We start from the raw sequence: 20,344 nt of genomic DNA on the forward strand, positions 1-20,344 counted from the left end.
CAGGTGGGTAAAGAGGAAGGAAAAGAGGAGGGACAGTGCTACAGAGCACAATGAGAAAAGGCCGCAGAGTAGTGATACAGTAACAATGTTGCCAATGAGGGAGACAGCAGGGGGAAAGTTAATACATGTACCATGGCACAGAAGCGACATTCAGTCTTTTACGGATGATTTTCCCAAACTGAGAGAGAAACCGATTGAATGGTATCAGCAGACTGACAGGTTTGTGAAGCTTGCAAAATGTCTCTGGGAAGACCTGAACACTCTGTTTGAGATTGTGGTTCCGGCAGATTTGTGGGAGGATTGCAAAAGAGCTGTAGGTTGGCCGACGAGTGAACCAGAAAGAGACAGGGAGACGGGTGCACTATCGCCTATGGTGATGAGCCTGTACTACAAGGTGATTGAGCATTTGAAGACGAAGGTAGCCGCGAAAAATGTGGATTGGCAGAAGATTGATCGAACTGCCCAAGAGGCTAAAGAGTCGATTCATAGTTATTATGAGAGGTTGTTGAAGGCGTTTAAGAACTACAGTGGCACGGAAACAATCGAGGCGAAGGACATGCTTCATTTTGTGTTCAGATTTGTGGAAGGGCTGAGACCAGAAATAAGTCAGATGATAAAGTCGCATTTGATTTGTTGGCCACCGATTCAAGGTCCAGGACACGCACTGAAAGCAGGTGACTGGGTCGTGGTAAAGAAGCACGTGAGGAAGTCGTGTCTGGAACCCCGTTGGAAAGGCCCTTTCCAAGTGATTCTGACGACAACTACCGCTGTGAAGTGTGCGGGGGTCCCCAACTGGATTCACGCCAGTCACACAAAGAAAGTGTTGTGTCCCACGGAGGAGGAAGTTGAAGCGCTGAAACTGCCAGTGTCTGACAAAACAGTGCTGAGTGCTGAGACAGAGCAAAACCGAACTGAAAGCGAACAGACAGGGACGGAAGAGAGAGAGATATTCTCTGAGGACGAAGAGACCAACTCACTTGGGGGAGACCAAGGAGAAAGTTCAGACAGCGACGAAGCAGCTGAAGGTGACAAAGAACCTGAAGCAGCTGAGGGAAGCAAAGAGCCTGAAGCAGCTGAAGGTGACAAAGAACCTGAAGCAGCTGAAAGTGATAAAGAACCTGACGAAAGTAACGGTGACGAAGGGCTCGAAAAGGGTGAAAAAGCAGGAGAGCCTGATCAGAGGAGGGCTTTCCCAGAAGCAGACGGTACAGAAAAAGAAAAAGAGAACGTGATTAACTCCCCAGAAGGAGGGGACAAGGCAGAACCGAGCGAAAAGGTTCAAGCTTCCTCAGAAAAGATCGCAGGTCCATCAAATGGACATGGTGCAAAGAGAAGACTAAGCATATCACCGATAAAACAAAGGACGGAAGAAAGTTTGAACGACGGAGGAAGGCCAAAAGTGAAAGAGAAAAGAAAAGAAGTAACTGTCGGGGCACCATCCCCGAGTGAAGAAAAAGACTTGACAAAAGAGGAGAGTACCAGCGAGGCAGAATCGAAAAGAGAAGCAAAATTGAAAAGGAAAAGGATACCCAACAGGAGATATTCCGGTCCAGAATGGGCATATGCAGTCAATGACGATTGGACTGACGAGTTTGTATCTCTAAGCATCGAGAACGAAGAAGAGGAAGAGATACCAATAGAAAAGAAAAGTTTTATGGACAGTGTTGATTGAAAGGGTGATAAATGACATTGCTTGCTACAATCTAAAGTGATAAAACCAGCTGAGACATTGCTAAACCGGATGAGACACTTGCTGAACTGATAAAAGACTGAGTTATTGCCGAATTGAGACAAATGCTGCTAACCGATAAGTGACTGGCCTTTTTGAAGAAGACGGTGTGAACATTGCGCTCGCTCAGCTTTGTAACTGAATTGCTAAATAGTTTCTTTATAGGTGCTTCTAGCTCTCTGATTCTATACAGATCATGACGCAAAACAATAGATAGAAATATTGTAAATATGTGTGTATAGGCCTGGTAATTACATGTGTACTAATAATAATGGCAATTGTGCTTGGAATACATGGTAAGACTGAGAATGAGAGAATTGATGCTTCTACTCTTGCTCCTGTTACTGTCACTGAACTAACCGCATTGAAAAGATTAGAAATAGATGAGAGACTCTTGCATGATAAGAAAGAGCTTTCGTATAACGTTTTCTATCGCTTGCTAACAGAATATGTTGAGACAATGGATGCGAAAGATTGTTATGTGTGTACACAGATTCCGACATCGGTAAAGGAAGGGGTGACTTATCACCACATGCCTCTTACATACGGGATTACGTGTAGTATAGTAATGTCTAGGTTTTATGGTCAAACTAACATACAGTATTTTTATTCGAATTATGATGTTACTTTTGCATATGTTCCTATAATAGCGCAGCTAGGCCAGATTGCTAAAGATTGGGATGCTAAAATAATGAGGGAATTTTTCGAGCCAATGCAACCTTTTGAAACGGCTCACGCTCATAGGGAAAATCTTACCTGCTCGCTCTCTGCAGTAGAAATAAGCTTTTTAGATCGCACAGATGATAGAAGGGCACAAATGAATGCGAAATTGAAAAAGAGCTTCATAAGAGGACTTCAGTAGATAATTATGATTTTGCCGCAATAAAGACACAGGGGAGAATAGCTTTAGATGCTTGGCATGTAGGGAAATGTTGTATATATAGAGGTGAATCTTAATATGACAACATTTTTGTAGGAGCAAGTGAGTGTAAACATACGTTTATCTTTAAGGCCAAATGGACATTCATGATGGACGGACTTGACCCTGTCATTCCAGGTGTATATTACATTTGTGGGTATAATGCCTATTATCGTCTTCCAAAGGGATGGTGGGGGAGATGTTATTTGGGTATAGTGTTCCCAAAGGTTTATCAACTGGATGACCTATCGATGATTCAAAAGACATCTGGATCACATCGTATCCAGAAAAGAGAGACCGCAGCTGCTGTGGTAGGAGATATATTTGGAGCCATGATTCCTTCATTGGGAGTTGTGTTGAATTCCATTAAAATAAGAAAGTTGTCTACTATAGTGGATAACATGTTGACAAAGTTTTCAGGTGCTATAATCCTGATAGATGCTGAACTTGCAGCGGAAAGAGCTATGACTCTTCAAAATAGGCTTGCTTTAGACATTCTTTTAGCAAAGGATGGCGGCGTTTGCAAAATGCTTGGTGCGCGCCACTGTTGTACTTATATTCCAGACAATAGTGTGAAGATTAAAACTATGCTTGCTAATCTAACAAAAGAGAGTGCAGATTTGAAGGAATTGAAAGAACCAGGAGTGTGGGAGAAGGTTGGAAAAGGACTTGCTTCAGTGGGACATTGGATTGGAGGAATTTGGAATGGAATATTGCTAAAAATAATAGAGGGAATTTTAATAGTTATAATTTGCATATTTGGAATTTGGGGAATAAAAAGGGGAATAATAATGATTATGGAAAGAATTAAGAGAAGAAAAGAAGAGAAAATTATGAAAAGAATGGCAGAAGAATACAAAGCGCAAACTAGGGGAATTAAAAGGAAAAGAGAACTGACAGAATTTTAATGGAATAAAATTTGTGGGCATGGTTTGGTGTGATGACAAGTAGTCATCAGAGGAGGGATTGATGAAGCAGAAAATGAAGGTTTTGATTTATTAGAGCATAAACGTAGTGTGAAATAATCATGTGTGACTTTAACCGAACTAATAAAGATTGTACGGGGACAAAATGTGCCCTCAGAGTAGTTTGCCAACATTTATACGCGTGCTTTATATAACGTGGTGTACTAGAATTGCACTAATCCGACATAATCATAAACGTGTGCTACGATTTGCTTGTTTGAAATGTTTTAGCTTAGCATAACTTTAGCGGAGGCTTTGGCCTAGTTGTCTGGTCTCACGGTTTAGATGCCCGTATTTTTCCACTGTGCTAATAAACGTGTATTTTTGCTTGAAGCTGTACTTTTCCACAGAAACCGTTCACATGCTTATCTTAAGGTTTCGTGCCAGCCTGCATATTTTCTCTTTACTCCAAGGTCGATTTGCAGGTGCGGACAATGGAGGCTCTGAAAGTGAGCTAATTGGTATAAAATGTTGCAACTTGCGTACCCATCTCCAAGGATAATGTATGCTTAAGTAAAAGCTTGAGAACTGTCGTTTTTGATTGGATAATTTGAAGCTAACCTATGAACCCTCCAATGGAAGACCCTACTGGATTTGAACTGTTGTCTATAAAACCCAGGTGCACGAGAAGAAGGTAGCCATTACCAGCTCGATACCCGCCATTTTGCAGACTTCGTAGCTATTATGGCCCACTTTGCTGCGACGCCATTTTGAGAGACTTTGATGCTTCTCTAATCGAGAGAAAGAGACTTTAAATGATTCTGGCCCTAGAGACTTTTAACTTTGATTTGTCCCTTTGCATGAAGTGATAGTTTTACCTTGCCGCCGTGAGGCAACTGCCCCGTCCACCCCTGCCCCTTTGCCCCGTTCCATGCTGATCGAAACGGTACCCATGCTGATCGAGAAACGGTACCTGTGAGACGAAGACTTCCTTGTATGCTGATTGTAATTGGTAAATATGAAAGGAAATTGTACAATTGCATTGTGTTTCTTTTAGGTAACCAACTGCTGATTTTGATAAGAGCCCTAGCTAGGAGTTTTCTAAATTAATGTTGCTAAATTGTCTTCGCATGAAGTCCCACATGCTGATGCTAATTTGAGGTTAGATGAGGATTCCTTTTGTTGCACGATGCAATTTGAGACCTTGTTATGCTGACTAAATGTATGCAATTAGCTCATTACAGATTATAGTTTTAGTGATTTGCATTGCTATTATCGAATGCCTTGTTATTCAAATGCTACATAGATTGCACTTGTTTCGCCGCTACGGACAGCTATTAATGTTCATTTATGTTTATCATTTGGTGTTGAGACACATTTATATTGTGCTAGCTTTGTTAATATAGGGAAATAAAATTCACTAACTTTGAATAAACTGGTGTGGTTATTCCTGACTGAAAGGTCAGGGTTCGCCGAAATGTATTCTGGATTAATTGTTAAGTGTTATGTCGATCAAGTTATTGCTTATGTTCGTTATTGATTATTGATTTTAATGAAATTGATTGATTAAGAGTACAGAGAGTCCCACTTAGTCAAAAGATTCATCGGCCTAAAGAGCGTCCGAATACAGGTAAATTACTAGTACGGACCGCTCTATCACCCCTAACTCAGCCCCGTTTGTTTTTTTACAGGACCTACCCTGGTAGCAACTGTTAGATGCTTTAGACTGCAGCGTTTTAACTGTGGTGCGTAAATGAAAGTGAACCGTCAGGTGATCAGACAACAAGTGTTGGTCTAGCCAGGTGCGTAGGCTTGTTCACTTTTTGGTTGAGACCAAAATTTTAAAAACTGCCTATGAGCGTACTGGTGTCTTTGTTCTCCTGGTTATCTAAGTGGGAATTAAAATCACTTAAAACCGCGAAGTTGGCGAACGCCATGCTTTCTTCGACAAAATTCCCTATTGCCTCTAGAAAATCTGTTCTCAGACCAGGAGGTCTGTAAACCTGGAATGAAGAATTGTTATTGATTTTACAATTAAAAGATAGAGCTTCACAGAAATCTATGCTGACTGACGTGCAACTGAATACCAAATGTTCCTTAAAAACAAAGGATCAGGCCACCACCACGTTTTCCTAGCATGTCTACCCTAGAGATAATGTAGCCTCTTGGTAACGCTGCCACTAGACCTGGGCCCGAGGCATCATCCTTCCATGTCTCCGTGACAAAATCTATGTTAGGAGTATATGTTCCTAAAAACTCAAAGAATTCATATTTATGTTTAATAAGTGAGTGCACGTTCAATAATATACAGTTTACTTTATGTGGGCTTTCAGGTAAGGAAAGAGGCTCTGGCATAGGATCAGTGCTCGCAGTCAGGAGACATTGAGATCTGCAGTTATTCAAGGCATACTTGTCCTTAAACTCATCAAAACAAAAGCAGTTACACCCATCAGGCTTGCCCGTATCTCTGCTTACCAAGAACTCGCGGGGATACACCACACGAGGACCAGGGTCCCTGGCAAGCCCGTCTGCACCCGGGCGTGGACGGGTGCAGACGGGCTTGCCTTAGACGTGCTTTTGGCGTGCCAGCGGCACACCTGCAGCATGCGCCCGCTGCTCGGATGCGCTGGCATCATGTTAAAATAGCCCACCAGGAGAGGGGGGCATGGTCTGGGGACGTGTCCGAACCACTGTAGATCACTGTGTCTCAGTCAGCAAAGTGGTGGTGAAAACAAATATCAAACTGGAGTCCAGCAACCCCTCCCTGTTTCCCCAGGCTCCCCTGAGTCCACACCAGGTACTGGTAACTAAAAACGAGTTAAAATAAATGTGAGAAATTGAAACTCATAAAAACAAATATGCAATAGCCCCCTAAGATGTGGAGCCCAATCGCTATTGGAGCCAGGCAACTTCAGAAAAATAACACCTTGTGTGTCGCTACAAGGAAATAAAATATGCGCAGAGGTGAGCCAGTGGTAGTTGTCGGCAGCGTGGATACACTGTCATCGTGTTAAAATAGCCCACTAGGAGAGGGGGCATATCTGAACCACAGTAGATCACTGTGTCTCGGTCAGTAAAGTGGTGGTGAAAACAAATATCAAACTGTAGCCCAGCAATCCCTCCTTGTCTAACCAGGTTCCCCTGCATCCAGACCAAGTACTGGTAACTGAAGTCCATCAACCCCTTCCCAGTCACCCCAGGCTCCACTAAATCCAAACCAGCTAGTGGTAACTAAAAACGAGTTAAATTAAATGTTAGAAAGTGAAACTCATAAAAACAAACAAATTGGCAACAGCCCACTAAGACATGGTGCCCAATCGCTGCTTGAGCCAGGCAACACCTTGCGTTTCGCTACAAGAAAATAAAATATGGGCAGAGGTTAGCTAGTAATAGTTGAATGGAATGTCCTCAAAATATTTTATAAACAATCCAGAATTAAGTAAAACATAGCAACCTAGCCCCAATCTAAAATCATAAATAAAAAAACAAAATACTCTTTCGACACATTAACTGCAATGCTACAAACATTGGGGAAAATAGATCATTTAGGGAGAATAGGTCAGATTAACTATTCAAACGCTAGTCTAACAAACAATGGGGAAATGCATACAATGGAGTGGGAGTCAGATTTACCATTCTAACTCCAGTTTACAAATGCTGAGAAAAAAGCATACATTGGGGGAGGTCATATTTACCATTGTCACTGCATTCTATGAAATTTTGGGAACCTTGGGAACAGTGATGAAGGTGCATGCCTTGGGGAGGGGCCCTTTTGTTGTATTGTGTAACTTAACTTTATTATTGGGTTTTTAAAGCCCCCACTTCTATTATTTTCTATGACAGGGTACAAGCCGTTGGCCATGTGTATTACTGGACTTACTACAAAAGTGTAGTTTACTGCAAAGTGTAGGTTACTACAAAAGTGCAGTTTGTGAATATTGAAAATTAGTTCATTTACTCAAAACATAAACTTACTCTAAAGTGTAGTTTGTGAATACTAAAAAGTAGTAAACTTACTCAAAAGTGTAAACTTACTCAAACTGTAGTTTGAGGCCCTCAGCATTTATTCTACATCTATATTTCATAGGGAACTGAGATCAGGACTGAATCAGAACAGAATGGGATATCTTTTTATTTTATGATAGATGATATTACATAATTCTCTGAAAAGCAGCAATGGTAAACTTTCCTTTGTAAGTGTAATTTTGAACAACGGATTCTCAGCTAGAGCAATTAACACTGACCTGCATGCAGGTAGCCAAGTAATGCATTTGTAGCAACAAATGTGTGTGTTGTATGTGCAAGTGTGTGCATTGCTTTATGTCATGTAGTGTGTCACAAAGAAGTGTGTGTGTCTACTTAAACTAATTAAGAGGATTCTATCAAAATCTCATTAAGTGTTCAATTTTAATTATGCTATGAAAATCGACACAGGTGACATACTGTGAGAATTGTAAGATTATCTAGTTTTTAGCATTATTCTAAAACAATATTGAAGCAAAAATATCAGCAACAAAATTATTGAGAAAGTGAATACATATAGGTAAGCATAGGTTTACTATACCTGAACTTTACCTATATTTACCTTGATGATATAAAGATCTTCAAAGTACATAGAAGCACAGTTAACAATAGTAAATCTATATCCATCTATACTAACTACTTTGTCAATAATGTGATCATTGATATTTTGGTACGATATTATGCTAGAACCATATTAAAGGCACAATATTCTGGAACCAGACCATTGTGAGAAATCTCATTTCTATAATACGTCTTCAAATATCAACTTTTGCAGTAAAATCTTTTGAAGCTGCACTGATATGCAGTGAATGTATTTTTGTTTCAGCCCCTCATGAGTTTCTCTGTAAGAAACAACACCTTCACCCTACTGGATGCACACTGATAAAAAATAGTGCATTAGGGATTATTGTACGTGGGTAGATTCCCTCACTAGTCACTATGCATACTGTAGAGCACACCAGGAGAGAAAAGTTCCAACTTGTTTACCTTCACTTGCCACTCTGACATGGTAGTCAACACAGTGGTCATAATACACCCTCCGGAATTCTGTGACTTAAACTATAGAATAGTCTGCATGAAGTTTCAATTGAGGAAATCTTCACCATATTTTAAATGGAAAACAATAGCAGCTTCAATCCTAAATTTCAATTTCAATATTTGAGCCTTTTTCTGGATTGTATATTGAGTATGAAAGTAATGTTTTACCTAAGAGTTGGAAATTGGGTTACTCAGGCAGCAAACACAATGCGGGTCATTCCGACCCTGGCGGTCGGTGGCCGCCAGGGCCACCGACCACGGGAGCACCGCCGACAGGCTGGCGGTGCTCCTACGAGCATTCTGACCGTGGCGGTTTAGCCGCGGTCAGACGCGGAAAGCCAGCGGTCTCCCGCTGACTTTCCGCCGCTCGTAGGAATCCTCCATGGCTGCGGAGCGCGCTCCGCAGCCATGGAGGATTCCGACTCCCCCTCCCGCCATCCAGTTCCTGGCGGTTCTCCCGCCGGGAACCGGATGGCGGGAGGGGGAGTCACGGGGCCCCCGTAAGAGGGCCCCTAAAAGTATTTCAGTGTCTGCAAAGCAGACACTGAAATACGCGACGGGTGCAACTGCACCCGTCGCACCTTCCCACTCCGCCGGCTCTATTACGAGCCGGCGTCATCGTGGGAAGGGAGTTTTCCCCTGGGCTGGCGGGCGGTCTTGCGAAGACCGCCCGCCAGCCCAGGGGAAAACTCGGAATACCCTCTGCGGTCTTTCGACCGCGGAGCGGTATTTCGGAGGGGGGAAGTCTGGCGGGCGGCCTCCGCCGCCCGTCAGACTCAGAATTAGGCCCAATGTCTGTTAGGGTGAGACACAAGCAAACCCCAAATTAACTTGTGCTTACCCTCTTGTAGCTTGGTACAAAAGCCAGTCAGTCTATGCTCTTTATTTTGACAAATTGCCATAAAAGAACAAAATATGTAATTTTGATCATATTTAGGTAAAATATTGCTAAAAAGTGCCTACATATATTAAAAAGTATTATTAAAACAAATATTAAGACAGTGATTTAAAAATGATTTAAAACTGACTATATTAATGCAGTGCTTGAATTCAAGTGCCTAACCCTCCAGCCGCAACTGGGAATAGCACATAGTCTGTAAGCTGCAGGTAGTGGTACAATAACTCAATCTTGATGGGCGAGCCGTCCATAATAAAGTTAGCCAACTGCATATAAATGTGTACTCAAAATTCTATTAGCCGCAGAGTGGCTCTGCCTTGCTAGCCCAAGTAACATGAATCATCAAGATACAATTGTGCCTTATTCGCCACATTAGAAATAAGAACCATGAAGTGGTGAATGCTATTGGTTGGCTACTATCAGATTGTAAAATTCTGTAGACTTCCATATGCTGAGCAATTCTCACATTTCTGCATAGAGGAATCATCCACCTAACCCTGATGCTGCTGTATTTTGGGCAAAAGAAAAGCCTATGTACCACTGATTCCAACTCAGCACCACAACATCGACAAGCCCGCCCTGAACCTTAAATGGAGCCTCCCCAGTTGGCAGTTAACTAATGCAGTGGCAGGGTCCCATACTTGAACTAGATGTACAATGTCCAGGCCTGAATAGGTCCTTTTTCATCTAAAAACTGCTCAGCTTTATAGGTATCCTTGAACTTCAAAAAGGAATCTGTCAGGGATCCTGGGGATGGCCTGGTCGGCATGGTGCTCAAATTAAACTGTTTAATACTCCTCTTAAGGGCTGTTTTGGTGGTGAGTAGAGACGCACCCCCCCCAAGATCGTCCCACAGCCTTTCATTCTTCGTCTTCCTCAGGATCTCTCTAACATAATTTATCCAAGGGAGATCACCTGAACCTGGGAGACTGAGGACATCCTACAGCCCTCATCGATATCAGTGCAGCTCAGGGGTAGCCCAGATTTTTCTCTAGTACATAATTGGTTTGACAATGATCCCCCTGGATACCGGGCTAAGCCCCACATTCAACCTTAAAGTAAGCAGCGCGGAGCTGACCAGGAGTTTCACCAACTGTCTTAAAAATCGGTTCTCTGAGAGCACTAATGTACTGTATAGGCATTCTTGAGACCCCACAGCTTTGCACCATATGGTGCAGCGCCTAGTGCTTGGTGTGTGTAAATTTGTAACACTGGGGAAATTGGTTTAAAAAAATTTGCCCCGATGAGCCTTTATTAGACGCCCAATAATTTGCTCCAACTTGAGTCTACACTCAGACATGTGTGCTGCCCAGTCCCTTTGCTCATTAAGAGTAATCCCAAGATATAGAAAGGTGTGTGGACCCGTTCAAGGGAGACCCCTTTCATGGAGTGTTTGGGACAGGGTTACTCACCATGTACTTTGTTTTTGCCACATTAATCTCCAGCCTCCTCTGACTACATAAATTACTAAATTCTTCCAAGATTTTCTGGATCTCCATAGGCAACTTGGACAGGAGGAGTGTGGTGTCAGTGAACATTAAGGCCAACACCTTCATACTAGCTTGCCTTAGAGCATTGTTCAAACACATATTCAAGTGGGCAATTAGGTCGTTGACACACAACATGAAAAGGGTAGTGGCAAGAACACAGCCCTGCGTAACCCCACGGTTGACTGAAAATGGAGTAGTCCCTCCCCCCAACTGTCCACATCTGACCACGGCAAAATTCTCATCATGGAGCCTCACTATAATTGCCAGGAGGTACGCTGGCACCCCTATGTTAGATAGCACTTTCCACAGCATGTGTCTGGGTACCAGGTCAAAGCAGTTCGGAGATCCACAAACTCCACATACAGTCTACCAACCTCAATGGTGACAGTTTTCCAGAATAATAACTGGAGCCTAAATACTTGGTCAATAGTGGAAGTACACTCCTGAAATCCCTCTTGCAAGGGGGATAAAATATTACTATCCCTCATCCATTCCTGCAGCCTTGCTAGGAAGACTCTACTAAACAGTTTCTGCATAGTGTCAATAAGACTAATGGGGCTGTAGTTGGTTGGCAGTAGGGAAGATCATTTTTTACAGATGGGAATAATTTCGCTACTGACCCAGGAGGGAGGTATAGGCATACCTTTTATGATGGCATTAAATAAAACAGCAAAGTATGGGCCCCATATGTTGGGTTCTGCCAAACACATCACAAGGGATCTTGTTGATCCTTTGTGCTTTGTTGGGGACTATTTTCTGTAATAGCCATCCTTACATCATTACACGAGATGGTGGGGCACCTGTTGCCACCTTTAGCTTCCTTTACGGCATCCATGACTGGGTCCCTCAGAAAAATTAGATATCCAAACCTGAGCAACGATATTATTTTCAACCAAGGCACTACCCTCCTTGTTCCCAGTGGCAACTAGATTCCAGAATGTGCAGTAATCACTTGCCTTTACAGCAGCCAGTAGACCCTTCCAAATTCTCTAGGTCTCAATCCTTATTTGCTTTTCTCAAAGCCTTTTTGTAAGCAACCCTCCTATGTTGTATCAGTCCTCTGTCCTGTGACTCCATTGCAGCTATTTGGGCTAGTTTAGCAACTTTACAAGATTGGATGAACCAGGAGGGTGGGCCATTGTTGTGTCACCCAGATTTAGATTCTACAAAAAAGTGGTTCTTAAGGCTCTTGAACAACTGTTTGTTAATTTCTTTGCCAAGCTTGCAGACTGTTCCACACCCCACTCCAAACTAAGTAAATCCCCCAGGGAGCACTCCACTAATTTATATATTGATTCAACTCTCTCTTGGGAGTAGATCAATGCTCCCCACTTTATTCTATGCTGGTTAGAAGACAATCATTGCCTACTGTCAAGGGGATTAATGCAGTAGGGTAGGGCCTTTACAGACTGGGGAATCTATAACAAGAAGGCATTATGGTCGCTATCATGTCTGGCCATGACCTAACGTCCACCAATATGTAATCTATCAAACTAGTGCTCTGGGCATGATTGAAGGTGTGCCTCTCTCCCCTGTCTGACCGTGTCCTCCCATAATATGCCTGGAGACTCTGATTGAGGGGCAAGGCATTTATTTGCAGAGCCAGCGGCGACCATATTTTTATTGGGGGAATTGTCAAATCCAGGATGGACCATACCCTGTCTTTCTCCTGCCTAAGGTCATTCACACTAGCATCCAGGGGCTCATATTGACAATTAAAATCTCCCCCCATAATTTTGTAGGCACTTTCTGCCAGGCTGGCCAAGTAGCCAGTAAGTAGCTCAGTAATCAGTGATTCCTGTTTATTTCTCATCAGCCTTAAATAGACTTTGTATTCATGGATGATCAAATTAGGGGGGGGGGGTATAGGAACTACACCTAGCAAATCATCCGATAGCAGAGCTGCTTCCTCCTGACCCAGATTGCCCGGCCCCCTGAGGGTCTAACCCTACCCTTCACCAGAGCTTCTTAACCTGCACAATGCACCTTTTTGGGTAGCCAGGTATCTTGGAAGAGACAAAGATCAAATGAGCCTATAAAATTCACCTAATCCAGGCAATCAATTTTAGAGCCCAAGCCTGAAACATTCCATGAAACGTACCTAAGGGATGAGTTGTACTAATCTTCACATGAAACTTCAGAGTCCCTTTTGCTAAAGGTTACCTCCTGAGACACCAATGAGTCAGGGACTGCGGAAAGGACACAAACTTGCAGCTCCCTTTCACCGCCAAGGTCCCGGCGATTGCTGACCCTGTGCCTTTTAGCAGTCTTTGTTGCAACAGCCACTAAATTGCCAGTGTCTCTGAAATCAGTGCCTTCCCCAACATGCATGCTACAGTTTCCATCCATCCCAATACAGGGATTGCTAATTGCTGATTTTGGAGCCTCTGTCCTGGTTACATGCATCCTCAAAGAGTACTTTTCTACAGGTCTTTAAAATTGATAATTATGCAGCCTCCTGGTCAATCCACCGGCCCAGCCCCAGTCCGCTGTGCCCTGCGTGTGAACAGTATCTTATTTGCCATTGAGGGAGGAAAGTTATTGTTTTGCACTAGCCAGTGCACTCTTCTGTTGACGAGCTCATTATACAATTGTCTCTGGTACTCTTGCAACTGTGATACTCCCACCAGAATTGCCACATAAGGACAAGACGCGGGTGGTAAGTGTATCATGGGGAGATTACGACTTCGGGGAGGTTCACATAGCACATAGGATCTATTAGCAGTCAGGCTTAACTTAGAGGCAATGTGTAAATTATTTATGCAGCATGTCAAATTTTAATAAATTGAAAACAGAACACTAGAAAAATCCCATGCCAATTTAGAAAAATAGAGTAAAATTCTATAAATTATTTGGGACCAAAACAACAAAAATCTAATCCATGGAATCGGAGATATGCAATTTTAAAGATTTAATTGAAAACAGTGCACCAAGTTAGTTATCTGATCGCGCCGGACTGAGACAAAGTCATAAGTTCAGTCCGACAGCAATGGAGTGCAGGCAAAGTACATGGACCATGTTAGGCTCACTGAACAAATTATCTTAAAATCCTTTTTGAGGTTCGTTGCTAGATCCTATGTTGAGGCAGTGGTGGTGGTTCAGAAGAAGCTGCAGGGCTGTGGTCGGGCGTTCTAGAGAATTGTAGAGGATGCCATCAATGAGGGCTTTGTAATGCAAAGTACTGTGTTGAGGTTGCTCCTGTGTCATCATCAAGGATGCTGTAGATGAGGGGCTTCTACAAGATCCCTCATCAAGGAGGCATCCTGCATTGAGGAGGCGTCGCACAGCTGCAGCTCTGTGAAAGCTGAAATGCAAGGTCCTGTATTGCGGATGCTTTGTGGAGCAGCGGTTCCGATGTGGTGGCGAGGAGATATGTTGTGCTGCATTGATTCTGCTCACAGGACTACAGTTGGACTGGCAGACCACTTTCAGGCGCACTACCAAGGGTCCAGGGCTAGAATGGTATGACTTGCGGGGCAAAACTCACAGCAGACTGACTCCAGATGCTGAGTTCAGGGGGGTTGAAACCTTTTCTGCCCCGGATCCTCTGATTAAGAGACCAGCTAACTAGCCCTTAGAGTCACCCTGGAGGACCTGGGCTCAGTCTTTCTCACTCAGGCAGTAGGGCACCAGAGCAGCAGTCCTTCTTGCAGAGCTACACAGCAGTCCCTCTGAGTCTTCCACAGGTCCAGAGGTGCACTGAAGAGTTAGGACTGAGGGTCTAAAATGTATACAGGTGACCACTTTGAAGTAGGGGAAGATTCTGGAGGATTCCAGCCACATGGGTGCCTGGAATTTCCTGCCTCCATGCTCTGGCCTCATTTTGTCTGTGGTCACAAACAACTAGTATCAAACCCTTTGTGAGTGTGCTAAGGCGTAGGCTTTGTGATGTGCAAGTGTGGTAGGCGACCGGCCCGCTCCCCTATCAAGTCAGAGATGGCCCATCATGCCAACACCTATTCCCTCTTTTTCTTACTGTCTGAGAGCACTACACAAAGATCAACTGCCAGCTAGACCTAGTTTGGTGACCCAGGATACAGGCTGCAGGCACCAAATGGTTAGGACAATAAAATGAAAACTTTCTAAAAATTGCATTTTCAGAACTGTGACCTAAAATCCAACCATCCTACCTTCACTAAGAGTGTTTGATATAATATTACAATGTTATATACACCAAACTGGACATTCCTCTCTTCTCCCAACTGAAAGTTACCACTTATTAAATGTAATAAGGGGACCCAATATTATCCTATGAGAGAGGTAGGCCTCACAGCAGTGAAAAACACATTCAGGAGTTTTTTAACTATCAAAACATGTAAAGGATAAAAGTACATGGCCAACTTTTTACATATGCTGCACCCTGTCCTATGGGAGATTAGGGCCTACCCTAAGGGTGACATATGTATATTAAAGGAAGGTTTAGGCCTAGAAGAGTTTTTGCCAGGTTGATATGGCAGTTTAAACTCCACACACAGGCTGCATTGGTTAGCAGCATTTAATATGCAGGGCATGGGCACATGTAGAACTACTTTACTAGGGACTTACAAGTAAATTAATTTCACAGTGTTTGAAGGAGAGAGCACAAACTCTTTAGCACTGGTTGGCAGTGCTGAAGCACAGAGTCCAAAGGCCTACAAAGACGAGGTCAGTAAAAATGGAGGAGTAAGGCATAACGTTTGGGTGAAGACCACCCTAAAGCTGATAGGTCTGACAGTTATCAAAAATCTGATTTCACCATTAAGATAGGTTTTTAAAAACTAAGTAGGAAATAACGTTGAAGCATTTTTGTACTCCTTTCCTAAGCAGATGTGTGAAATAAAGATTTTAAACCAACCAAGGCCTATCAAGAAAAAGTCTAGCAGGGCTCACAAAGTGAAATAACTTTTTGTTAATATGTAGTGTGCCCTATTTTTATATTAGTACATTGCCCTATGGTCTGACAAGGCACACTTTAGGTTTGACGTAAGAATACATGACAAAGGCATTTTTCCCTGCCATGTGTCTCTGCAGTGCATTTAAACTGAAGACCACCCAGAACACAAAGGTTCTTCTGGCAAACATATTTTTGTGGTATATATGGGTGTTGGTGTTTCTGGCTAACATATATTTTTGTGGTAAATGTGGGTTTTGTAGATATATATTCAGTTCACATGTGATATTCATCTATATAAACCATATGCCATAGATACACCTAACCCACTATTTACAGTATACTTAGAGGAACGTTACTAGGGCAAATAAGGAATTTCAACATACAGCACATTTTTTAGAGAGGAGGCACTTTACTACTGTTTTCAGCGGTGAAGTGCACAAAGTTCTACAGCCAGTGAATCAAGTCAGGCAAAAATTGTGAAACCATGTTAAAAATGTGGTCATACTAACACTTGCCAATGGCACAAATAAATTGCCAGACTTCAGCAAGCTCAGAGTCTTGCTGCTCATCTTCAGTTTGCCCGTGACCACTGCAATCTTATTGTTAAAGTCACACCAGCCGTGAAGTGTGTCCATTGACTTCCAGTACAGAACAGAACAACTGTCAAATTACTTTTTTATCATCCGCAATGCGTTATTTGTCAGGTGGCTGAACAACTCAACAAACTTGTTTGACCCTCAGCTGCCATCGAATAGACTAAGATCTGTGAACTGCAACTTGATGTGATTTTGTCCAATCCATAGCCGTATTGAAGGATTGGAAATCAGAAAATCCCACGTACAGGAGACCAGCCTCTCTGGATTGACCTGGGGCAGATGTGGATCTGAAACATGGCACATCTTAGCCAGCATCTACCATGACCTTCACCACCTGCTTCCACAATCCAGACCTGAGGCTGTGAAACAGGCTTCAGCCTCATTCTGTGATCTTCGCCCACGGAAGAGTGATGCAAAGCCAGTAAGGAAAATTGTCCAGTACATTGAAAGACATTGTTTCTTAGTTACTTTGCTAGAGGTTCTTTGTTTTGTCTTGTTTCTATTCTGATAAATGTCCTATTTTTGTAAGCATCTTTCTTGATAACTCTGGCTAATCCCTTTGTCATGTCACTTGATAGCGCCTTGAGTCAGCAGTTGCTTAAAATGGTTGATCTCCAAAAATTCTTCTAATTTGAAAGGTGTATGAAGCGCCCACTAACAGTTTGACTGTGTGCACTGGTTAGTGAGCTTAACTTCTGTCAACAGCAATAATAACAAAGACCCACACCAACACCTTTAAGAGGTGACAGCTTTTCCACCATTTATCACAGAGTTACATTGGTTCCCATTGTTTTCTTGCAAATACTGGCCTCAGTAACTTTTGTTTTTTTTGTCTTTGTTTTTTTTTCTCCATTTTCTTTGTTGTATGTGTATAGATAATACATTGTTCTATTTTTTTTATGTTGTTTGGACTTTATATTATTTTTTTAACAGTGTTTCGCCTATTTTTCCGTTTTTCTATTCAATACATAAGTCTATTTTTAGATATTTGGTTTGGACTTTATAACATTCATATACGTAATAGTATTGCTTTTTGAATTGTTGATCCTTACACCCACAAAACCTTCTGGAGAATAAATTGTGATAACACTCCAGACTTCTCAAAAATGTGGTGAACTCGGGCTTGCCTCTGTACAGCCTAATTCTGCTGTGTGTTGTGTTAAGTCAATGAGAACACATAAGATGTTCCCTGCCAGTCAAATCTCAGTAAACACTTGTTTACAAATGAAGCATACGACAGAAAAACAAAGGTGTCATTAAGTCCGGAATGACTAGCATCAGAATAGACAGAGCGATAAAGGTAACTAAGTAATATTTGAATACCATAATACGGGCCTTCTCTCAAAATATGAAGTTTCAGGACGCGCAAACTATCGGAAATCGCCCTCACGTGTCAGAACATTCCATACCGATGCAGAAATTGATTTCAAGTCACCTAGAAATGCAGACAGGTCTTGTTGTGGGCAGCAGAGGGAATATGGGGCGTCTTGTGGTTCATGGAAGTCACAGAATCGGGCCTTTTACAAAACCAAATTGTACTTGTGGTGGCCGGAAATGTCCATCATGTTACATTATCTTGAACGTAAAAAGCAGGGTTATTAGTGGACGTATGAGTGTGCACATGGTAGGGATAGCGCAGCAACCATTAGAAACGCGAAAACAAACTACCTAGATAGTCATAAATTTGTGAATGATCATTACCATGTGCAATGGATTTTTCTAGAAACTCGAGAGCACCCAAAATTACTTTGAAAAAGGATGGAGTAAATTCAGTGCGAAATACGCCTAATTGCACCCAAGGTGTGTAAAGGAAGATAATTATTGCCAGCCCCAAAAATATTTTCTCTTGCGAAAAAAAGAAAAATGTTTAGCTTCATTTCCACCTTATAGACAATGGTTAACATGCCGTTTTTAATGTATGGGAAATATGGCGATTTTTTCCGAAGGGCATACGCAGACGAATCTGCGATATGCATGTTTTGGGATTTTTCTGAATAGTATGACGTTTTATAAATCTACTGAAAACTTATGAGGAAACCTATAGGAAGTAAACCTGTATTTTTTTTAAGTATCTTTGTGAATGATTCTTAATGGAATGGCCATGCAATATTTACTTATTCTCATAACTGAGGCAGAAGTAGTTACTTTGATCACCTGAATGGAATCTGTTTAGGAATCTCTGGGGAGACTAACTGAAAATGGTGAAATTGCAGTCCTCTGGAAATCCATAATGTTATCTGCCCTTCACCGACCATAATGACCAATTTCAGGCAGGCCTGGAGCAGCTCATGGAAGCTCCTGCTCTGACAGATATTCCCTCTGGTTGCACATCCTGTCCAGTGTTCCCAGCTCTTCCTTTTGCCAGCTTCAGAATGTGATTACCTGGCCTTAATTGACAAAGTGGTTCACATTCTTCAGGAGAATAGATTGTTACACCTGGCTGAGTCGCTTAAACAGTCGAATCAATAATCTCACTTCAAGGGGCCCAAAAATAAGGCCCACCAGTTGCATTTGAAAAGGCCATCAGGCATCCTGAACAAGAGGCGCTTCAAGGTGCTCCAGGTCTCGAGGCACTTTAGTTCCCTGTGGGAAACGTAACAAGGAGGACACTCAGCTATCCACATAAAATACAGATCTAGTCTTTGCAGCAGGCACAATGAACTCTGCAGCAGGTGTTTTAAAATCGAAAGTTATTGCTCAACATGGCGCCCCCTTCTCAGGTCAGTGCTCCCCTTCCAGGGCAGCTCCCAGTGCGACTGCACCAGTCGCATCCCCCTAAAGCCAGCCCTTGGAACCAGTATCCTTACCTTGCCATTGTGAGGAAAGCAGGAACAGAAGAGGCCCACATGTAACTGTGAGAAATGTATAAATGACATTAGGACAAATTCAATCTTCAAACTGAATCTAATAACATAAGGGACAAAGGCTGTGATGGCTTATATGTCGCAGTGGGCGGCATTGCAATACATTACGATACCTGCAGAGGTTACTTTAGTTCAGGGGTGCGTGCAAACATTTCCCAGTGGCCACCGAGTGACTGAAGGCCGCACTGATGTAAAGAGGTGAGGGCCATGGGAAGGGTGTAAGGGTGATGTAGGGAGAGCAAAGATTGCACATGGTGTGGCCTGTGAGTCACGGAGCTAATCTGCGGTTTCATTCTGTGCCGGCCTTAAACCGCTACCCTCCGGAAGAACCAGGCGTGACAATACTGTGCCATGAGTCTGGGCCGCTGTCCTTCTAGCGCACCCCGGAAAAAGCCTTCTCTGCTTGCCATGACGTCCTTTACTGTGTCACGTGTACAGCAGAAATAGTCTGATTATTGAATTGGAATCAAATCGAATCTTATGCCTTACAATGTCCTTATCCCTTTATTCACCTATCTGTAAACAATAGGAGTGCTTAGAAACAAGTCCAGTTAAAGTGGTGAGTGAGATTTAAAAAAATCCCTGAAAAGACTCACTACCAAGGCGGGCTATTCACTGAGATGGGCAGACACAAGCACCCAACCTCCACTACTAGACATGGCACAGTGGGAAAGCTTTAGCCATGGCACTAAGAGACTTGGGGGCATATTTACGAGCTCTTAGCGCCTCCTTGCACCACATTAACACAATATAACGTGTGTATTTGTAAAGCGGACATAACCCATAGGTATCTAGGCGCTGAATAACAGATGTTTATTGTTACCCAACTCATCATTTTTTTATGCTAATGTGGCCCAACGAGGCCAAAATCACTGCGCAATATTTACAAAGTAGCGCAATGCATGCATTGCGCCACTTTGTAACCCTTTGCACTACATTATGCATGTGCCAGGCATAATGTATGCAAAGGGGCATTCCCCCGGTAGGGGTGCTGAAAACATGGCGCAAA

At 42.7% G+C, this 20,344-nt stretch overlaps 1 protein-coding gene across 1 annotated transcript in view; it reads left to right on the forward strand.

Moving 5' to 3' along the window:
• The window catches only part of FER1L6 (fer-1 like family member 6), a 682,981-nt gene that overhangs the window by 162,275 nt on the left and 500,362 nt on the right, over positions 1-20,344 (forward strand). The window lies entirely within an intron of this gene.

The sequence above is a fragment of the Pleurodeles waltl genome, chromosome 2_2 (assembly GCF_031143425.1).
Source record: "Pleurodeles waltl isolate 20211129_DDA chromosome 2_2, aPleWal1.hap1.20221129, whole genome shotgun sequence".
Classification (NCBI taxonomy): Eukaryota; Metazoa; Chordata; class Amphibia; order Caudata; family Salamandridae; genus Pleurodeles; species Pleurodeles waltl.